Source organism: Zootermopsis nevadensis, unplaced genomic scaffold, assembly GCF_977971745.1.
Source record: "Zootermopsis nevadensis isolate Lab colony 2312 unplaced genomic scaffold, Znev_1.0 Znev_ptg000022l, whole genome shotgun sequence".
Classification (NCBI taxonomy): Eukaryota; Metazoa; Arthropoda; class Insecta; order Blattodea; family Termopsidae; genus Zootermopsis; species Zootermopsis nevadensis.
Window position 1 is genome coordinate 26,061,604 of NW_028259154.1, and position 22,177 is coordinate 26,083,780.

The window sequence follows — 22,177 nt, forward strand, 5'->3', positions numbered from 1 at the left end:
TCGTCACACAGAACACTAAATAAATAAATAAATAGACGTGATGCTAAGACGTTAAATATGTTTTCAGCCCAAGCACAAATTCATTTCTTGCACCTTCTCGTGTTGAGTCTGTAAGCCTCAAGAATAAATCATACCTGATTACATTAACCCACCGCACTAAAGCAATGAGATTATAATCACTACACGTTCCTTAATCTTGCAGCCCCGAACTTAGGAAATCCAATCATCGTCAAACACAAAAGAATTCACAGCGACAACAATTACTGTGGAGTAATCTATGGCTCCTGTAACATCGACGACACGCGAAGCACTAATGCCTTAAGTCCCTTGTCCTTAGTGTGTTGACTCCTGTCACGGAGCGTGAATTGAGCTGTTACATGAACTCTGAGATTAAGACGACGTAGGAGAACAGTTTCAGTCCGAACCTCAAAGAGAACACAACACTTCACCATTACAAAGATCAGCTGATTATTTATTGATGGTGATAATGCACGGATTAAAATATGACTGTCTTGTGGGTTGCTGCATCGTGTAGTCTAGTAGATTACCGACGTTTCAGAGGCGCTAACTGTCTCCAACGACATGATGATGGAAGCTACCAGACTACAACCCAGAAGACAGCCAGCCATCTTCGTACTCACCGCTTTATAAACCTCAAAAATGAATTAAATCAGAACAGTCATTGGGATCTGGTGAGGTCCGGAGACAAGAACGGACGAACCAACATGACGTTGAGTCTAGTTCCACAATAAGTCGTGCGCTGTTTGTTCCGGGAATGAAAGAAGAGTTTGTCAGACGCGAGGTCCATTAGAGTAGATCCGATTTCTTGAAAGAAACTCATTGGAACAGATCTCTCCACCCCCCACCAAAGCTCAGTTCTCTTCCCAGTCATCAAAGAGACGTCTTCTTACATTTGCTCTTTATTTTTCCACACTTTGAGACTTGATAAGAAGCAGATAACAGCAAAGGAGAAGGAATCCATGTCAATGATTTGCAGACGAAATCGTCTGGCTGACACAAAACGGAAGTCGACCATTAGGAACACCCTCTCCAAAGTACCGTAGCATTTTACGACATGATATATACCAATAACTAACACTCGCCAGTTTAACCTCGAAGGTTCATCGTTGCTAATACTTAAATCTCACCACAGGACACGAACCTGAGCCAGCTGAATCCATCTATACGTTTATCATTTGGCTACTCATCATATTAACATCAAACTTGATATTATCCTTCGATATCCTTCTCGATCAACTTTAACTGAGTTTTATTTTATTTTTCTAAGTCTGTATTCCATTTAATCAAAATATTTCAGATAATTTTTTTTTTGGTGGGGGGGGGGGGGGAGTTCCGCTGTGAGAGAAATGTTCATAAATATCGATTTAAAATGTAAAACCTTAGATGACAGTTTAACTAATAAATTGGAAGGGATGTGGAAGGAAGCGGTCGTAGCGTAGTTTAAGGTAAGAGACCACACATTCGTCTGGAGTGACTGAATAAAAGATCGAAACTCCACCCCGCCTCGCCAACCCCAAATAACTCCTTTCCAGACTAACTCTTCGCTGTCATTATTTTATCATCATTATAAACTTAAAATTTGCTAATTGAAAGGCAAGTATTTTAATTCTTGCTTCAGGGAGAGAGCTGGTTATACGCATTCTAAACATTTAAAGTTTCATGCACTACGATAGCAGGTTTATTGATTTCATAAACAAAACACACACAAAATCCGCTGTGATGACCACAGGGCAACTAGAAAGGGGTTGTGCACATTCACATGTAACCATGGCAACGGTCACTTGGCTCATCATCGCGGTGAGAAGGACAACGTGGTGATGATTAAGAGACGTGATCACCGGACTGTGATCGTGTGTGTTGTTACTACCACTGCACACATTATTAATCAAATATACGGACCACGTTACTTAAGACACTAACAGGCGCCTTTTATGGAAAACGAAGTTTCATTTCTTGATTCAGATTTATCCAATTCACACCCTCATATTTTATTTCTTTAAAAAGCATTTAAATAGGATCCTTCAATTTATACCCAGTTCTTCCAAGTAGTCTCTTTACTTCAGGTTTTCGAAATAAAATTCTCCATGTATTTAATTATTTACCTCAATACGTTCTAGAAGCCTCGATAGTCTAATCCTCCTTGAATCTACCAAACAAATAACATGTGGTGTACGAAATCTACAAATTATTAAGTTCCCAATTAGATTTTTTAATTTTGTTGTTAATTCCAAATATTTTCCTCGTCACCCTGTTCTTCCCCTCGATTATGACACAAGTATCGATATATTTTCAACTAAAATGGGACATTAGAAACGCATGCAAAATTTTAAAGGGGAACACATCACTCTCCAAGATCTAGACGTTAGATGGGAGAGAAAATAATTTAAACAAATGATCTGTAGCGGGGTGGACTGGAGTAGACTGGATCAGGAAATGTTCACTGGACTGAATGAAATTTAGGGTTTCATACGAAATCTATAAATTTTTTGGTATAGCCGATTAGCTATCAGTTCATGAAGAAGCCTAATTTACTTAAAGTTCACGCGAGGATTCTTCGCTGTCATTCCAATAAGTGTTCGATAAACGAACGGAAAGCTGCCCGTACTAAAATAGATCTCCCGGGTGTGGTCCTTTCCAGTCGTGCGGGTCGACCTGACGTCTGTCATCAGAAGCTTATAATTAACTTCGCGAACACTATCAACAAGTGGCCTGTCGAACCTTAAAAACTGGGGCAGCAGAGACTTACAAAGAAACAGCCCCAAAAGATCAAATTCTCTTTCGTGTAGAGACGACAAAAAAAACTTAACACGTTCCAGGTTTCTTCAAACACACGAAAATATGCTTCTAGAGAACCTCTGTTAGCATTAGCATTATAATTTTACATAAAATATTATTTTGCTCTAGAACTCTAGAACTCTAGAACCAATTAACTGTTCAAAGCCTAGTGGTAACTATTTGATCCACATGATTCTATAGTCGATTCATGAATAGTTTCGGTAATTAATTTAAAATTGCAGTTTAAATTAATACCCTATTTCATTCCAACAGCCTAAATATTAAATATACCACAATATAATTTTACCTGTTGTTTTGTATGGGTATGAAACTTTGTCTTTCCCCCTAATGGGAAAATATATTTCGAAGATATTTGAGACCATGATCAAAATAAAATATTTGGACCTTAACCGAAATACGAAGATCGAGAAAATTACATCAGGATGCTAATTTGATCTTCTGGGTTGCAATATGACGTGGATTTGGAAATATATATTAATGTTTCGGGGGGAAATAATTCATCCATCTTCAGGAAAACGTATTAGGGTGATTAAAACGAAGAGGATGTGATTGGCAGGACATGTAGAAACTTCAGGAGATATGACAAATTCATTTAAAAGTTTATTCGGAACTCACAACGGAAAGTGACCACCTTTGGAAAAACCAAAACATTAATGTGAGGATAATATTAAAATGTATTTCGGCTATAAGTGTGTAAACTGGACTTGTCTGGCTTAAGATAGGCACCAGTGGAGGATTCTTATGAATAAAATAATAAATCTTTGTGTGATGTGGGTAATTTTTTTGGCCAGCTGAGAAACGACAAGATTCACAAGAAGCACTACTCTACGGAGTTAGTTTAAAAATTTCAGAACAACATGGAGCTACTGGCTGTTTGACATTTTTCGTTATCAGAACTCTGATTCCTCTAAGGAACGTTCTAAGATTTGACCAGGGACCCATCTGGCTTACATGTTGCGCTGTGTTCGTTATCCTGTCCCTAGGGACTAAAGTCGACGCTGAAACTTTCGGATCCCTGGAGATTCACTTGCAAACGAGTGACAGGTACAAAACACAGTTCGTAACTGGGAGTAGTAAAGCTGAAAGTGAATTATATTACCTACTCCAATTAATGGATCTGTTGATACCAAAGACTTCCATTACTAATTCAAAGCATAATATGGCGTAAAAGCACGTATAGTCTGACTCTTCCGTGCAACAAGGGGCTATAGCTAAGAGTTTCCATTGCGACCGGTTAACTGGATGGTTCAATGTTGCTGTCTCGTCACATAAGACTCGGATGAGAAATAGTTCGAGATTTATTATAGTGTTCTGAGTGGTGATATTTCAATGCTTGCTTTCAGTATTACTGGTGGTACGGTAATATATTTAATGTCGCTCCTAATATAACATAATAAGTCAAATAAGTTATTCGTAATCATAACAAAGAAACAATGCAAAGGCAATGCGTTAATACATAAAATATAGATAGATTACATCAAAAAGAACAAATTCCGAATTTTCCATAAAGTAGATTCTATCAGAAATTTTCCGAAATTCATAAAACCCGAAGTTTTATTATCGTTGCCACAAGAACCCATCACCAGTTCCTATCCCCAGACAAATCCAATATCATTTTTTAATATTATCCTCCAATCTATGCCTATGTCTACCAATTTCAGAATCTCCTACAAAAGAAAAAAAATTTTATACACAATTCTCATCTCTCCATGCGTGCTACATGCCTCACCGATCTCATCACTCTTGGATCGATTATCTTAATGATATCTGGTGAAGTTTACAAATTATGAACCTCCTTATTATTCACATCCCTCCATTCTCCTCTCACTTCATCTCTCTCACTTACAAAATTTTAACCTCAGTACCGCGTTCTCAAAAACCTTCAAATGTAAATAAAGATTTAAATGTAATTTTAATTGAATTTGGATGACACGTGTGAGTCAAAGGTTAAGTGTTCTAAGGTCGTGGACGATCTACCGCAATAACACATAATACAAAGGATGTGAGGTAAATATTTCGACCACAATCTTCAAGCCTGAATGACACTGAGTCAATAGAAATATTACCAGGAAATCCCGTTAAAAAAATTGAGAAATAATGATGACGACCCATTCCAAATAACAAACCAGATATTATAATCCGAAACAAAAATGGAACACGTCTCTTAATTGATATAGCAGGAGATTTTGAAATACAAGGACCTTCTCATAGAAATACAGAGAATGTGGAAGGTTCAAGGAAAAGTAATCCCAGTAGTCATAGGGGCAACTGGAACTGTCTCCAGGTCACTCAGAAAATATTTGGCCAACATTCCGGGCGAACACGACATCAGGGAACTTTAGAAAACTGCCAATTTACGATTTTCATACATCATTTCGAAAGACGCTCATGTAAAATATATAGTCATCTCTCACATTAAAACTATATAATACATGTAACGCGTATGTTTCGATAAGGAGAATCGCATGGTATTTTAAATATCTTAATTTTAAATTTTAAATTGTGATTAGACGGACAAGATTAATTAATTAAATATATATTTTCACAATATGACGCAACTCTATTATCTTACGTATTAAAAGCAAAATGTATTTCGGAAAAAGCTGCTGCACTATGTACCTCAGAGGCAAGGTTTGTCTCGGGTACATAGAAGTAAATACTAATAATAATAATAATAACAAATATAAAAATAATAATAATTAGGGATTTAAAGTCTCAGACACTTACGAACTGTTACAAGTAAACAGTAGCGTAGTTTGCAAATACAGGCTGGAAGCAGTCAATTGCTCACTGTGAATCATTGCGTCTTTTATATCCATTTCAATGACACAAGGACAGCAACAAAGTTACAAGATACATTAGCAGTAATTTAACTTTATAGCGCGTAGTTTATCTGTTTAGAAACAAAGTATATATCAATAAAAACAAGTGACCTACAAAATCCGTCTTGTTTACAGTTTTGTTAAACTTTTTTATTCTGCTCAGACTCGACATGTTTTAATCAGAGCGTGTAAGTTACGTAATTATCTCTCCTTTAAATAGTTGATTACGAAAACCATAACGAATCATTATATATCCTTTCAAAAACGAAGCTTGATTATAATTTGGTGTTACGCCACAGTGTCGTTTTATTGATACTGGACAGTTGAATACATTTTCAAATCATGTATACTCATGAAAAATATCACGCTCTTAATGAACAATAAACAATAATTACGTAAAATAAGAGGTAGACCTGAAAACGAAGTGAGCAAACCTAACAGGAAGATAATATATAATAAAAAGTTTCATAGTTTGTAGGAGAGTCTTCTACAAATTAGCATCAGTTTAATCAAATTAAGTAGGATGAGATAAACGAGTTGTATAGCATGTATCAATAAGACAATAAATTTAAAAATAACATTAATTTAAAACCTCAAAGAAACCAATTTGGAGAAATAGGTCTAGACACGAGGATAATATTAAACTTGATTTTACATCTGGCTCAGTGTACAATCAAGTGAAGGGCTCTTGTTTAAAATTGTAATTCGTCTACAGATTTTTAAAGGAAAAAAACTGTCTTGATTAGTTGAACTACTATCTAATCCTCAAGAAGATTTATTCCACGGAGTTAGTTGAAACTTTCAGACCCAGTGGTAACTATATGTACCACCTGCTTCAACATTCATTAACTCTGCATTTTTTCTCCCCAGTAAAGTGCGTTCGTATATCTCGTATGTTTCTCAGAATAAACAATGGCTACTTCCTTAAAATGCATCAAACTATTGATCTTTGTCATGGATACGGGCTTCGGTTTCGAAAGGTTAAGTATCGATTACATAAAATCCAATGTCGATCAAGAACTCCACCATTTATCTTAGCGTGTTCATTTTATACTCTCATCACTCAGAATGTAATGCTTTAATTTGAAATTCTGGATGCTATAAGAAACATATTTTTAACAACAATTACAAAAAAAGCAATTTAAAACTAAATATATATGCAAATACGGAAGCGAACAACGTTGTAATGACATACAAGAACACATAGATATAAATGAAAACTCTGCTAAAATGAAAATATGAATCAACTTCGTATAAAAATGTAGTCGTACTCATTAACAGATGAATAAACACAAGTTAAGCGGGATATAAGAAATAAAATGAGTATAAATTTATTTCTACGAGCGATTGTTTAGACAGAAATAAAAAAATATCACAAATAATTCACTATATAATCTAATTTATCAGTAATTGTTTCAATAATTGTCAATAAATATTTTATATTGTTAGTTGTGGCGGTAAGTATGCTTAAAAGATTGTCCTGACAGTAGTAACTACCATTTGATAAAATCTGCAAATCCTTAAGTTATTAAATTTTATATTATTCAATTTGAAAGAAAGTTAAATTTTTTAGATTGCTCTCAAAACAACTACAAGTGGAGTTAACTTTTTAGGACGCTAACGGAATGATTCAATTTATTCAGTCGTCATCAATCAGTAAACTACGAAAAGAATATGAGTTATTTCGACAATTGCAATTCGAATGTGTTTCTGCCCAGAATAATCTGACTTAAAAGCCGATTAAATCTTACAATAATTTATGTTTACGGGCCAATTAAATTCCGGAAGATTTTAGGCTTAAATTATTCAAATTATCTGTCTTCAAACTTCATCTTTTTTATAACTTTCAATTTTTTTTGTCACGTGAATGTACACGTATCAAATTCTCCTTTTCATGTTTACACATTTTAAATTACAAAATACATTTTCGTTCTCGTCAAATTAGACCTTCTAATATTTGTGACTGAAATTCGAAGAGGTGTTGGTAGATATGATACTCGTTTTGGTGAGCAGGATTTGTACCAGAAACCTCATAAGTAACGGTAACCGAATACCACAGTTCGCATTTCGGTAAATTAATGGCATGGAAGATGAGAGAAAACAAAATAACCTCTGCATCAACAAAAAAACTAATATGTCCCGCGAGATGATAAGAAAAAGTCCATTAACAATATGACGTCAGAAAACTTTGTGGTATTCACAAATATAAAACGAAATGTAAAAGACAGTGACAGTGAATTAGACTTATAATCAGCGTTCCATAATTTTTAAAACTTTTTTACATAAATTTAATCTCAATCTCTTGAATAATAATGTTAAAAAAAATTTTAATATTATTTACATCAAGAAATAAAGTATCTTTTATCAAAAGTTAAAGACAGTGTTCTGAATTACATTTATAGAAGCACTGTACGAAACTTAAGTTAATCTTTTAGATTTCGGTTGACATTATTTCTGCTATGTTCCGCCCTGTCGCCGAATTCTGACCATTTGGTGCATTAATCGGCTACCAAACAACGAAAACACCGGACACACGAAGTTGTAAGCGCTGTATTTGAGACTTGTAACGTGATTTAAAATAATGCATGTATTTAACCACAGAAAATAATATACAAGAACTCAGTCCGTACCTCAAAGAAAACACAACACTTCACCATTACAAAGATCAACTGGTGAATGCTCTTTTAAGAAATAATCGCTGTTTACAACGAGAATCATAAGAAATACATAAATACTAAATAAAAATGTAGACTGTTAAAGCAGGTGGTAGATAGACTAGCTACTATTTTGTAGAGGGTTATTAAATCGACATACATAAATTTAAATAATCTGTTACTAAAGCAAATGAAGTTTCTTTCTGCATGCAACAGAGCCACAAATACTTGATTTATTAACTAAATAAATTAACTCCATTAGCAAGTTACTAGTCGTCCAGTTTGTCAAGAAATTCTTTATCTTTTATGGAACCCAAAGATTCATTACCATGGTTACAAGTACCTCCACAAGTCCTCGTCTTCAGCGACAAGAAACCAGTTCTCGTCTTTCCACTGTATTTCCATGTTAACATCGCCTTTTCATTTATGTCTAAGTGGTTTCTCTTTCCTTCTGGCCTCCCAGTTAAAACGTAAATATTTTGCATGTATCATATCCGTGCTAAATGTCCCCTCAATTTTACCCTTCTTTATTTATTTACAGATTTACTTATGTAATTTAATGCAAGATTTTTTTATGAGTAAAAATTCCAAACATAATACTAATTGGACTTTGACCATAATAATAACTTAAAATAAAAATTTTATCACGTAATATGTTGGAAGCTTTACTGTAGTCTCTTACATAAATGTAATTTTTCAGAAACTAGAAACTTATTAATGCTTCTCTAAGTAAGAGAAATTATTAAAATGCTAAGTAATGAGTTGGTGTTGGAATAAAAAAAAATTAAAAAATTAAAAGCAGAAGCAACTGGACTGCAATTAGTTAAATGAGACATTTCTGTTTGGCTTTGCTGTGTGCAATGCAATGGCGGCATTAGACTGTGCTACGTACTACTTTATTTATAAAACCCTGAAGTCAACGTAACGTGTGAAGTCTCCCTAAAACGAGTAAAGAGTTTTTACTACAAAGCGTCTTGAGAAGCTACTGAAAGAATTATTAGCCTTAAACCTACAAACCTCAGAAATAATGAGTTCAAAGTCCCCAAGGATCTCTCCATAGAATTTTGTTTCTTCTGTATATGTTTTCTCCATTAACAAGTTTCGTTTTCCTTAAAGCGAGTAATTTCTTGACTAGCTGAGCGACAGTTAGCTTCTAAAAAAACTCTGTTTCGTAGGGAATATTTTTGTATATTCAGCCAGACATACGGACATAAATTGAAAGTTTAAATAATATATTTCTTTCAGTCTACTGATAAATAAGTCATTTGGATAGAATTTCAAAACGTCTACATTAATGTTTCTAAATTTTGTAATTTTAATCGTAACCCGTACACATAAACAGTGAAAATATATCTAAAATTCGAATAATATTCTTGGATCATATACTACTGTACTACAATTTCAGATGCGCTGTTATGACACTCGGGTTTACATTTCGCTCTGTGTATTGGTAGGGACCAAGGCACTTGGCTCGTCCAGTGGACGTGAAATTCCGGACAAGAAAATTTTTTTGAGGTCCAATACTCAACATTCTGTCAGACCCCTCCTCTCCCACAGAGAAACCTTTCATCTGCCAACTATCGGACACTAAAGTGGTTCGCAACAATCTTAAAACAGTTGAAAATCTGATACTAACAAATTTTATACATCAAAGACGAGAGTTTATACCAAAGTGTTGGTAACCGTGTTTCATTATGTTTAGAGTTCGGCTTGCTCTCATATGATACTCCCTCTAGACTTTAAATCCGTGATAGCAAATTTTTGTTTAATAATTTCAAAAGCCACGCGACTTACGAAAGATAAAATTTCAGAGATAAAATTTGTGTTTCAAATATCTCTGCTTTTGTTTGAAATATTTTTTTCGACCTGATAAATATTTAGAGAGTTTCGCTCGATATGAAATGCTTCTAGAGTGTATGTAAAATATGAAGGGTTTTTTTTTGCCCGAACTAAAAGTAGAAAAAGACGATAAATTTTATTAAAATTCTCTCCCGGTACGAAAATATTCAGTTTAGGTTAATTTCTCGACAGACAGATTTTGTGAAATTCAAAGATTCATTTTTGCAACTTCGTTGCAAAAATGCACCTAACAGTTGATGGTATCTAGAAAAAAAAATATTTTTAGCTGTAGCATATATTCAAAGCGTGGAAGTGGTTGATTTTAATTCTGTTCTTAAATGTACTTCAATGAACGATCCCATAGAACAAAAACCAAGTTTCTGTTCCTGCCTTTCTGAATGGCAATGATAAATCTATTTCCTCTTTTCATCGTGTTCATACTGAGAGGTTTTGTGCCTGTAATTGAAGATGCTTGTTCACTGGAGCTATTTCTTAGCGAGGAGAAAGTGAGAGAGAATTTAACAGAATAAGAGGGGAAAATAAGCATCGCTCTGAGTAGAAGCATTTCATATTCAAAACCCTATGAACCATTCTCAAGATAAGAGAGGTCTTTCGTGTTGATAACACAGGGTAAAATACCTGAATAATGAAAATAAATATTCACCGCTCTTAACTTTGTTTTCAGCTTAAGGTAATTCTATTTCGTAATTTAAAACCCACCCATGGCACAGCTGTAACACGTGCGTAGGCCGATCAGGTTTGCACAGCGGTACAGCGGCTGACTTGGATTTCCCAATCACATGTACCTTCAAGACAAATATCATGGAATGGCTCTGAGATAGGCCAAGGCTTTTTAGTCTAAAATACGTCATCTCATTCAACTACGAAATTAGATATTCTTTTCAGCGTCCTTCAATCTGTGATTTTATATTCATGAGTGAGACGAAATTTCACATCCATACAAAACAATACATAAAATTACAGCCTTACGTCTTTAGGGTGAGACGAATTTAGTCTGCTCTAAATTCATTTATGTCTGATATTTTGACGTGTTATCCGTCGTTGGCAAATATTTCAACGTTGTCAGATTTTTACGTGACCCGATGAACGAGCGAGCTACAATGTAATTGTAGTACTAGTCGCAGCAGGGGATTCACAGCAACTCAGCTTTCAGTACTGCCAACTATTGCCCGCCTGATCAAAGTGCCTCGTGTTCCTGCTACCCGCTCTGGAAATTTAATTTATTAAACCTGACTCCCGTTTAACACTTTCCTGGAAATTTCTCCAAGCAAATAATCGCTAGACAATCTCAGTCACAAAATTATCTTTCGTTCTTCAATTTTACCAACTCCATTTTCCAGGCAATACCCATGAAAAGGGTGGTAATAATGGAGGCTGGACTGAGGGCATTAATATTTCAGTGAAATATAGTGTTTCATTTTAACTTTGTTACCCTGCATTTGTACATGAAGAACAGAGAAATATCATCAAGGGAAATCTCTTGTGTGAAGGTTGGTATTCGATACTTTATTACTCAATGGAAATTATCCTCACATCTCTCGGTCGTTAATAACGCTTGTAGCTATAGTCTTAATTCGGAATATTGCAAATGTTACTTTATCTATAGGGACTTTATAAAAGAATGCTCACTTTCATTACAAACAGGGCGTAACAAATTACATGCAGTTAATTTATTTTTATAATGCTAACAGTCGCTCCACTTGACAATATATTTCCTCCTTATTATAAAACTTGAACTGTGTTCATAACGTTAATGTTCCACTTACGACTACGTCACAAAAATAATATTTTCCCGCCATGTTTTACAACAAATATTTTATAAGTTAAATAGAGCATATTTCACTGAAATATAAATATATTCTCTATGAACACATTATCTATATTTCTGAGAGTAAATATAAAATTAAGCACATTACCTAAGTGAGCTTAGCTGTAAGACACTTTACCTCAGTTGCTCTGACTGATATAACATATTAATACGTGTATCAAATATTGATTAAGATACTGGTGTTAGACAATTCTTATATTTTAAACATTCAACCTAATTGTAAAACAGGCGCAGTTCTCTAAAAACACCTACTGAAATTGTATGATTAAAATCGAGGCTTTAATTTTCAAAATTTTATATTTAATTTATATGTGTATTTTTGGTAAAAGTAATTAAGTTGTTTGGTGAAGAATGAAACATAAGTTTCGGGTGTTATTACAAACGTCAATTGAATTCGCTATTTTCGTCTTTTAGGTTACGAGTTAAATTGATCTGTTGATTTGATTATGATTTATATTATTTTTTAAACTCATAAAGAAGTGAGGGCTTCATCCCTGCAGCATATAATCATTTTATTTGTGTGACTATGCCTTTCAGTTTATAACGAAACTTATTTTCCTTCCTTGCCAACAGACATAGACATACGTATAAAAGGATTTCTTGTTTGTGTTGTTATTGATTTTATATTACAGGAAAAGGTCGTGGGGGCGAAAATGCAACCATTCACATTTGTCCTCACTTCAAATTACATACTTCTAAAAATGCCTTATACAACTCATCTACCCCTCCCGTTCACCCCTGCCAGCCACCCTCGTCTCCTCTATTCCTGTGATCTCGTTTGACGTCGTTACTCCAAGGTTATAATCTCCATGTCGGGCTGTAAAACTTTGATCTTTCCTTCACAAACCAATACGATGGTTTGTTAGAGGGTGGCTACGTATAAATTAAATTCCAGGACTAATCTTAAACCCCCTTCCACCCCTAACACCAACATGTTTTCTTATTAAAGCATTGGAATTTTATACGGGATCAATGTCGATATATGTTCTTATTCTTCTCAGAGGCTACCTGTTTAAATTTTCACCTTGAAACGCAGATAGTTAGTTGCCGGTTTGGGATATTAACGCCGATAAACCATGTTTTTTGACGTAAATACGTCTATATTTTAGGGTCAGTGTTATTCGGCAAAAATGTGTTACGAGAAAGTGTTACGAAATAGTGTTACGAAAAAGTGTTACGAAAAAGTGTAACTTCATTGTTATGTTACTTAGGAAACCTCATCTGTTTACTCAGCATTGTTGTTACCTAGGAAACAATATATGAACTTCCTTTCCGTATAGACGTATTTACGTCAAATTCTCCGGAACCGTGGTTCCACTATCACTTTTACTTTGAGTGAGGGAGAAAGGGGTGTTGTTTTTGGAAAAATGAGAATCTTAATTTTCATCTAACACGCTACAAATCCAATAATGATCGACTAACGGTGGAACAAATTCAATAAAATTAATCTTACATAAATAAGGTGTGATGAAAAGTATTGGATTTAACTGGCTGTAGACACAGTCAGTGACAGGGTCTTGTGAACATGATAACAACCCTCCATCTAACATAAGAGGTGAAAATTCTAAATTTGACGTTCTCGTACGGTGAAAATGTCGACGTCCGTCTTCCTAGTAGTAACACTTTTTACACTTGAAGATCCATAACAAGGATTCGGAGAAGAAAACTTTCGTAGGTCATGTAGTCTGGTCGAAATATACCGTCGTTTCAAAGGTAATTACTGCCTCCATCATCAGAAAACAATATCTCACAAAAAAATCTTTTTAATACGCATAACTGTGAGAAAATCTCTGGTCGAAAAACTGACAACTTCTCTCGCTCGTAAAATAAAAATATGTCTCAGACAATCTGCGCGAATGTTTTTTAAAAATTCTCGATAATAAAGCAGCTTTACAGATTAGTACAATAGCAGACATGTAGCAGCGACAGTGTTTCGTGAAAACCTTTATTGTTTAATTATTTATACTAGGTGGATTTTCATTGGTCGATTTGAAATTAACACGCTCTCAACACGCAGGCACGACAGACAGACAACATGCGAATGCTTCAGGGCACTTAAAACACTCCAAAACAATTGCTTAATTAATGAGGGTAGACCAAAACGGTCACGTAGGTGTTTTCAAAGTATATCCCGAGGTTGAATTAATTTGGTTTTTAAAAAAAAATACAATTCGTAATGATAGTTCTTGAACACATTTACAAACGTAATTGCATTTTAAATTCCGAACAATTTACTACTACGACACTACTGGAAACTGCAAAACTAAAACCTTCAGCTGCTCTATGACTTTATTTAATTCCTTCATTATTTCTTTCAGTATTCTTTGTTTCTTTGAGTCTTGTTTACGTTGATTTAAATTTGACGACATGTTTACGAGTATTAGACTAGTTTATTTATACACAGAACTCGTAACCTTTAATAACAGAATATTTATAGAGAGACATGGACGTCCTTGTTTTGAAGGTTCCCATGCAATTCCCACTCGTCCTTTTATAATAACGTAATGAGAGTTAAGACATTATGATAGTAATAAGTGAAAATTTGAGACAGAAACAACGGAATCTGAAGACCGAAATTCAATCTGTGCTTCAAAGAAAATATAGTTCAACTCCATGACAAATATTAATTGTTTAATTCTGTTCATGGAACAAAAATTGTCATCTCTAGATAATGATGTAATGTTTGTTATTAACTGACTTCATGGAGAGCAGGGTTTTTCTTTGAACCTGATTAGGCAGTAGGTAGCTTAGATAATAAATACATTTTCCTCTTTTCATCTGTCCCAAATATTCATTACTGCGTTCATTATGTGCTCCTGTATAAGCTTGAGGACCTCCCTCTTTCGGCTGTACGCAGATTTTTAAAACACGTCGAGAGGCACGTTTCTAAAATTCGCTTTTTATAGCTATTTTAGTGATGTATCTTTATGAAAATCACGAGCCATACGTCTCTTCACGTTCGTGAAATGTCTATCTGTGTACAAACACCATTACTCGGCTCAGACATCATCCTTTAAAGCAGAACCACTTCTGTGTTCTCTCCATTGACCTTTCAGCTGGAAACTATTGATAAGAGTTGATGCGTGGAGGGAAACATCGCAAGCAAGTTACCTCTTCCGATATGTGTTGATAGCCACGGTTTCAGATTCATGGAAGCCAAATGCCTGCTATGATATTTTGTGCCAACCTCATGCCTCGTTACGGGAATATGCTGAGGTTAAAACGCTTTCCACAGCATCCAGATGAATGAGCTTACAAATATATGAAACGAGTTACTCGTTTTAAGATTAACTGTTGCGCAAAAATTAACCAACACATATAGCTTTGTATCAGAGGTTTAAATCCAATATCGAATGTAATATTTAACTGCAACTCTACACTCGTAATTTAAATGACAAGTAGAATATTCATTATCAGGAATCACATATGAAAACTATGGATAGATAAGAGTTTAATATTAAAATGGATCCTGAAAACTGGATTTATCTGGTTCAGGATAGTAACCATTGACTGGCCAGAGACGAGTTGAGCAACTATCAACTTTTGGCAAACTATGCTCCATTGAAGAATTTACTTACCCGATTAGCTAATTATGTGGATTAAACGTTCTTAATATTGCTGTCTTCTGGGTTGTTGCGCCGTGTAGTCTGGTAGATTTCCACCAACGTTTCAGAGGTCATTGCCGCCTCCGTCATCAGGGCCCTGATTACACGGCGTAACAACCCAGAAGACAGCAATCTTCAGACTCACCGCTGTTAAAACCTCAAATCCTACATAAAATTACTTAATATTATGAATTATTAATCTATTCAATGCTTATTAAAATAATGTCACTGCTTTATGAAGTGAATTTATCAGTTGATTAAAGAAAGCATAGAAATATAACATTATCGTAATTAAATATAACTATGAATCATCGTTAAATTTTTAAATTACAAAGAAATCAATAAACCCTACAAAATAAAAAAAATAATTCAAACATCGATTAATCATTTTCAAGTTAAATTTTGTGTAGCAAAAATGCCTTCTTTCCTGCGTATGTATGACTCGGGGGATAAACTGAAGATTTCATGTGCAAATGAGCGTCTACCCGCAGGAGCTCTGATATTCTGCAGTTCCTAATTAGACGTAGGAGGCTTAAAACTTATTCCAAAATCTTTTAATAATTCAGTGAATCAATGATTACTCGAATTTTTTGAACGTTTAGAAACTAAATTGTTATCCCCCCAATTTTTTTTTAAATGCGGATATAATAACCATTAAATCATCATTAAACATTCTGTAAGGATTTTGCAAGAGCGAGTACTCTTGAAATTAGAATACCCCCAAGGCTAATCACGAATGCAAATTGCATTGCATACCAAGTTAGTAGTCCTTTGTTTTGAAACAAAATGCTTTCTCAACATACTTAAATTTTGAGCACGCACATATTTATTACAGCCAATATTTTTTGCAGGTTAATAATATACAAATATGTTTTTGTTGTTTCAAGATATTTATAGAGTGTTCTTAGGGATTGCGAATGAATGGAGCCAAAATGGCTGAAAGTTTCGACTACAAATGAGGCAGACATATTCAAACCACAGGAAGTTCACTTAAAAGGATTTCGCAAATCGTAATTCTTTTTACCTAATAATTTTGCGACGTAATAATCAAGGTATTTGAAATGGGTGAGATATTTAACACACTTTCCAAAGATAAATTTATTCAAAATTTTAATATTAATATCTGAAGTTAAAAGACAATTTGAGTGTTCTAAACATAGATGAGAGGATAATAATCTGTGTCAGTCGTGAGTTTTTACAAGAATATTTGGATTTCGTTAAAGTTGAGAAGTTTATTAACTCGCTGAACTACTATTACCTTATCTCAAGAGATTTTTGCTTCGTGTAATTAATTAGTAATTAAGTAGTTAGTTGGTTAGCGTATAAGCCAGAAGTTAAGGCTTTTTAGTGAATCAAAAGTACCTTCTTTAATAATTCATGTCATCTCTGCTATTAACGGCCCTTGCTTCTAAAGAGGCTGGAAAAACTTTGCTAACCTTTAAGTAACTCACATCAAGCTACAAGTTATGACAACACAGAGGCAATGAAGAAATGTCATTTCTATTGCAATATAAGACAGTATCTCACCTTTTATTCCGATCTGTGGGAAAGAAATTCCGTTCCAGTACCTTAGGTATTAACTGCGTTCGTAACAAACGCGTTATTATAATTCCTCCATATTTTACACCACAACATTTCAAAACCGATATAAGTTCCGAATTTTCTGAAATACGCAATATATTCAACAACATATTTATCTTTAAAAGTTAAAAAATTACGTATGATCTGAATATATCTCATACGTCTTATGACTAATAATAATATAACTGGGGAATTTAAACGCTTGGGAGATATATTAAATTAAGAATTTAGTCGGAAAACCTCAAGTGAAGAAACCACTTGGGAGACCTAGACGTATCTAATTAAAATTAATTAATTAATATTAAAATAGATCTTAAATAGTGTGTATGTGTTTGGACTGGCCTCGTCTTACTCAGGTCAGCTCTAACACTTACCCTGTTCTCAGCCAAAGTCAGTCTGTCACATAATAAACACACTGTGAATTCTTAACAAGATCATTTATTCGTCCTGTCATCGTGTCTGAATCTTGTACCGATGTTGCTCTCAAGGTTACCTTAGTCTTGACTCGCTCTTATAGTAACATTACTATTATAATAGTCTCAGTATAGTTTTATATTTCCATTTGTTCTGAAATACAGGAAAACTTCTAGTTTGAGAAAATTCTATTTAAAGTATGACGTCTCTTTCTTTCTTTTAAGGGGATGGGGGAGAAAGTTTTAAGATTCATAACTTAGCCGGAATAAAAGAGTTCGCGATATTTGTATTTTGGTTCCCGAAACGCATCACCTACAAGCGGCCACTTCTCATTCCAGGCAGAGGAGCGCGAGATTACGTATCGCAGAAGACGAAATTGAAACAGAACTTTCTTGTGATGTCTTCCCAGCGTGTGGCGCGAACCGCCAAGGTACCAAAACGTACATAAATTATGGGGTGTCGTTTGCACGGGGGCAGGTAAAGTACATCTTACCTTTTTGAGAGGGGTAAAAAAGTAGGAAGTTGCAATGACGTTTAGAAAATATGTTGTTGTTTTTTTTTAAAAAAAAATACCCTTCGCAACTTTGAATAATTCACGTTGTTGGTTTACTGCAAATATATATATTAACATCACAGATGGCACACTGCAAAAACTGATAGATTAATTTTGGATGTGTTAGCTTATAAAATTCCTTTTTTCTGAATTAAAAATGACATAATCCTTTTAATTTCGAAAACGTAGTACATAGGGATATACAGACTAATAATTTTACCGGTTGTTTTGTATCGTTGTGAAATGTGGTTTCTTTTTTAATAAAAAAACAAATTACAAGTGTTTAAAGAAAAATTGAAGAAATAAACTGGCAATTTTTAGTTTCATACACAATAAGGGATAAAGTGTTTTATTACAGTACAGTGAAATTCAAATTCGGGAGACGAGAAACACGGTTAGAATTTTGGTGGTAAAACTCCGGTAACGATCAAAAACAAGACAACTTAGAACATATTAATGCATTTAATAATTATAAAATATCTATTATACATTACATTTTTATTGTATTCGTCATTTTGAATGATCTTATACGCGACTGTACTTAAATCTTCGGGTCATTTGTCGTTTTTACACTGAAGGATGTTTTCAGCTTCTATGTGGGAGCTTTAAACTGGAGAAATTTTAATATGATGACGTATACTAAGAGCCATTACAGCATCAGAGTGGGTATTCATTGACTAAAGTTATGCTTAACTGAAGCCTTCCCCCCCCCCCCCCCCCCCATATGTTTAATTTGTTTTCATATTTTGCAGACTTGCATCCACGTCATTACCCAAACGAGCCTGGTTGTAAATTCCATAGAACAAATCTCGAATAATAGAGAATACCGCAATGTAAAAATTCCACTTACAGAGAAATGTTCCAATATAATAAAACAGATTGGTACTCGACGAACCCAAAATCTCTAGAGAGAAATTGACCTCCAATATCTGAAATAGTCCAAAAAGCATTGCTTTCTCGGTTTATCAATGACTCCGACAGATCGAGCGCCAATTCGCTTGAGACTTCTACTCAGACTAAATGACCGCGTTCCAATGTGCATATTTTCTTTACGAGTGGAAATTGGACACATCACAATATTATCATGCCTAACACTCTACATGGGGGTCTTATGTGAACTATGTGTATATGTATGTATGACAGACACCCTACGCCGTCAATTTCAAGTTCCTGTGGGCGCCATGTTTACATATAAATAAACACTTCTTTTTTTAAAATGTAGTCATACTTCGCAAAAGATTTCTCCAGTATTGAAGTGAAAGGTTTAGATATGATTAACCCTTTGAAGCCGAAGATCGTCTGAATATTATTTATGAATTCAGTCCGTACCGCGAAGAAAACACTACACCTCACCATTACGAAAATCAGCTGGTTAACCCTTTGAAGCCGAAGCTCGTCTTCATAATGTTTACGAATCCAGACCGTACCGCGAAGAAAACACTTCACTTAACCATTAGAAGTCGAATCAGGCGGTACCACATAAGATTTAACAAAAGAACATCCCGCTCAAAGCCTTAATGCATATTCGTGATTTTAAGCTGGACTTATCTGCTAGAGGAAATATCTAAAATGCTGATTATTATTCCCCTCAGTTAATTCGTATTATCACCGAGAAGAAAATAAATACAATTTTCAATTCTTCCCGATGAATCTTATTACAATATTTTGAATATCTTGGAGATTTCAAGTAACTACGGCTTGAGATTCTTACAGTCGCTCAGTCGCCTTTTATGAAACACTGAAGTTCATTACCATGTCCACAAAAGCCAGCCACTGTACACCAACGTTAGCCAGCTGAGTCTAATCTACATCTCTACAGCCTATCTTTAAAACCCGTTGTAGTCTGCCAAGTGTGCAGAATCGCAGATGGTGCTTGACAGGCTGACAAAGAAAGATTTCCAGGGATGCTTCCAGGCTTGGCAGCGGCGCTGGGATCGTTGTGTTCACTCCCAGGGGAACTACGTCGAGGGTGATGGATGAATTTAATACCTGAGATAAGTGTACGGGTTTTTATACGCGCAGTCTGGAAACTTTCCGATCGCACCTCGTATATTAACCCCAGCTTCCTTTTCTCAAACATCCTCAATTTCTTTCCACCCTTCCGATAAGTAACAAAGGTTTGCATCGTAAAGAAGCATTTCCAAAATTTTGTCTATTCTGCTGTACATCTGGACTAATTTTATTTCATTCTGCAATATTAATTTTTTTTAATTTTTTTACTGAAGAAACTTTCAGTACAACGGTGAATATATCTGCTGTAGAAAATTCTCAAAAACACTTCGTTCCAGTGAGCAGTGTGGTCTCAGACAGCAATGTCCGCATTTGCAGGTTTCAAACAGATCCGCAGTTAAATCAACGACTTGTCAAACAAAAGACAGGATTATTTTTTATGCAAATTCCTCACGCAAGTCTCAAAAATGTATTATATTATAATTCGAAAATTGAATAGAAAATTAAATCAATAAATACTACATTGAAGATGGTTGTCTTTCGGGTTGTCGCATCGTCTAGTCTTGTAGAAGTTTACAGACGTTTCAGAGGTTTCTCCATCATCACTTATCGCCCTGATGATGGAAGCAGCAAAGACCTCTGTAACGTCGGTAAAACTTCTACAAGACTACACGAAACAACAACCCGAAAGACAGCCATCTTCAGAAAACCTCAAATCCTACTATATTAACTTAACACAAAAAAGTACCGCATTTGAATTTGAAATCCTCAAGCGAAAAGACAGATACAAGTATTTGAAGATAATATTAAAAAGCTTTTACTTGTGCGAACTACGTTAAATTGGTTCACTAGCAGCAATGCAAATTTATAAACGTGTTTCTTTGTATTCATTACCAACATAAAACTCTTTATCGTGTAAATTATTACTTTCAGCTCAAGAGAGACGTTAAACGCAAATGTAATCACTCAGTTTAGAAGCGAAATGCTTCTTTTTATGACAGCCCTGTAGATATATACTTTCGTCATACGATGTTACATTGCCTATTTTCTTCGCGTGTCATAGTGGTCACTTTATTCATTAAATGGTTTCAAAGCAACCAAACATCGGTGGACGTAGATCGTTCTTGAACTCAAAAAATATTACCGTTGCCTAGCAACTTGACAACAGATGAAGAAAAAGAAGAACATCGAGCAGAGTGGCTGTGTATTTAAATCGAGGCGGTGCGTATTCAAAGAGTAAATATGCGGTGAAGCCATACAATTTTTGTTACTGGCAAAATCAGTTACATTTTGTAGTTTCAGAGCCCAGCGCTGTACGGATCTGATACTTTGCCCTTGGAAGAGTGTAAAATCACGTCTCTTTCCTCTCTGAAGCACTTTGTTCTGACATAAACCTTGCATGTATGCGTGAAAATTTAATTCGCCAGGATCTGTTACAGCGGAAACAAAGAAGACCTAATTATGAGGCCTGTTTGTGCTGACAGAGAGTGACCCCCACCAAGTGCTTTGAAAATATCAACACATCAGACGAAGGTTTCTTAATTCTTCTTGTGAACTACAGTAACTCCATAGACACAAAGGAAAATTAATAGCCAGCAATTTAAACATAAAAACAATTTTCTCGTGGTTAAGAAAGTGAAAACCTTTCACCAGAAGCCCCTTTATTCTTAGTAACAGCCGACTACAAAACAGAAAGATCTCTAAAACAAGTTATAAATGTAAAATTCTTTCTTTAACGTAACGGTGTTACGTATTCTCGAAACAGTTCAGAAGTACGAAACCGTTTTACCATTCAGGAACAAACATCTTTAATTCCTCAGGCACTAATACATGATCGTGCATCGTCGTATAAGATTCCGGTTTTAAAAGTATTAAGTTGGTATTACTGCTTCTTGGAAGTTTTAAGTGCGTACAGACAGGTTTATTGGAATCCATTCCTTTACGTCTAAAGATATTTACCTGACCTTCAGAAATATCTTCTCGTTACATTTCCGTCTTCTGGGTTGTTGCGCTGTGTAGTCTGGTCGATGTTAACCAACGTTTCAGAGGTCATACTGCCTCCGTCATCAGGGCGATTCTTAGTATGAAGATTT

At 34.9% G+C, this 22,177-nt stretch overlaps 1 protein-coding gene across 3 annotated transcripts in view; it reads right to left on the reverse strand.

The window, feature by feature from the left end:
- Window positions 1–22,177, reverse strand: part of Dop2R (dopamine D2-like receptor) — a 268,515-nt gene that overhangs the window by 184,803 nt on the left and 61,535 nt on the right. The gene's annotated exons all lie outside the window — the stretch shown is intronic.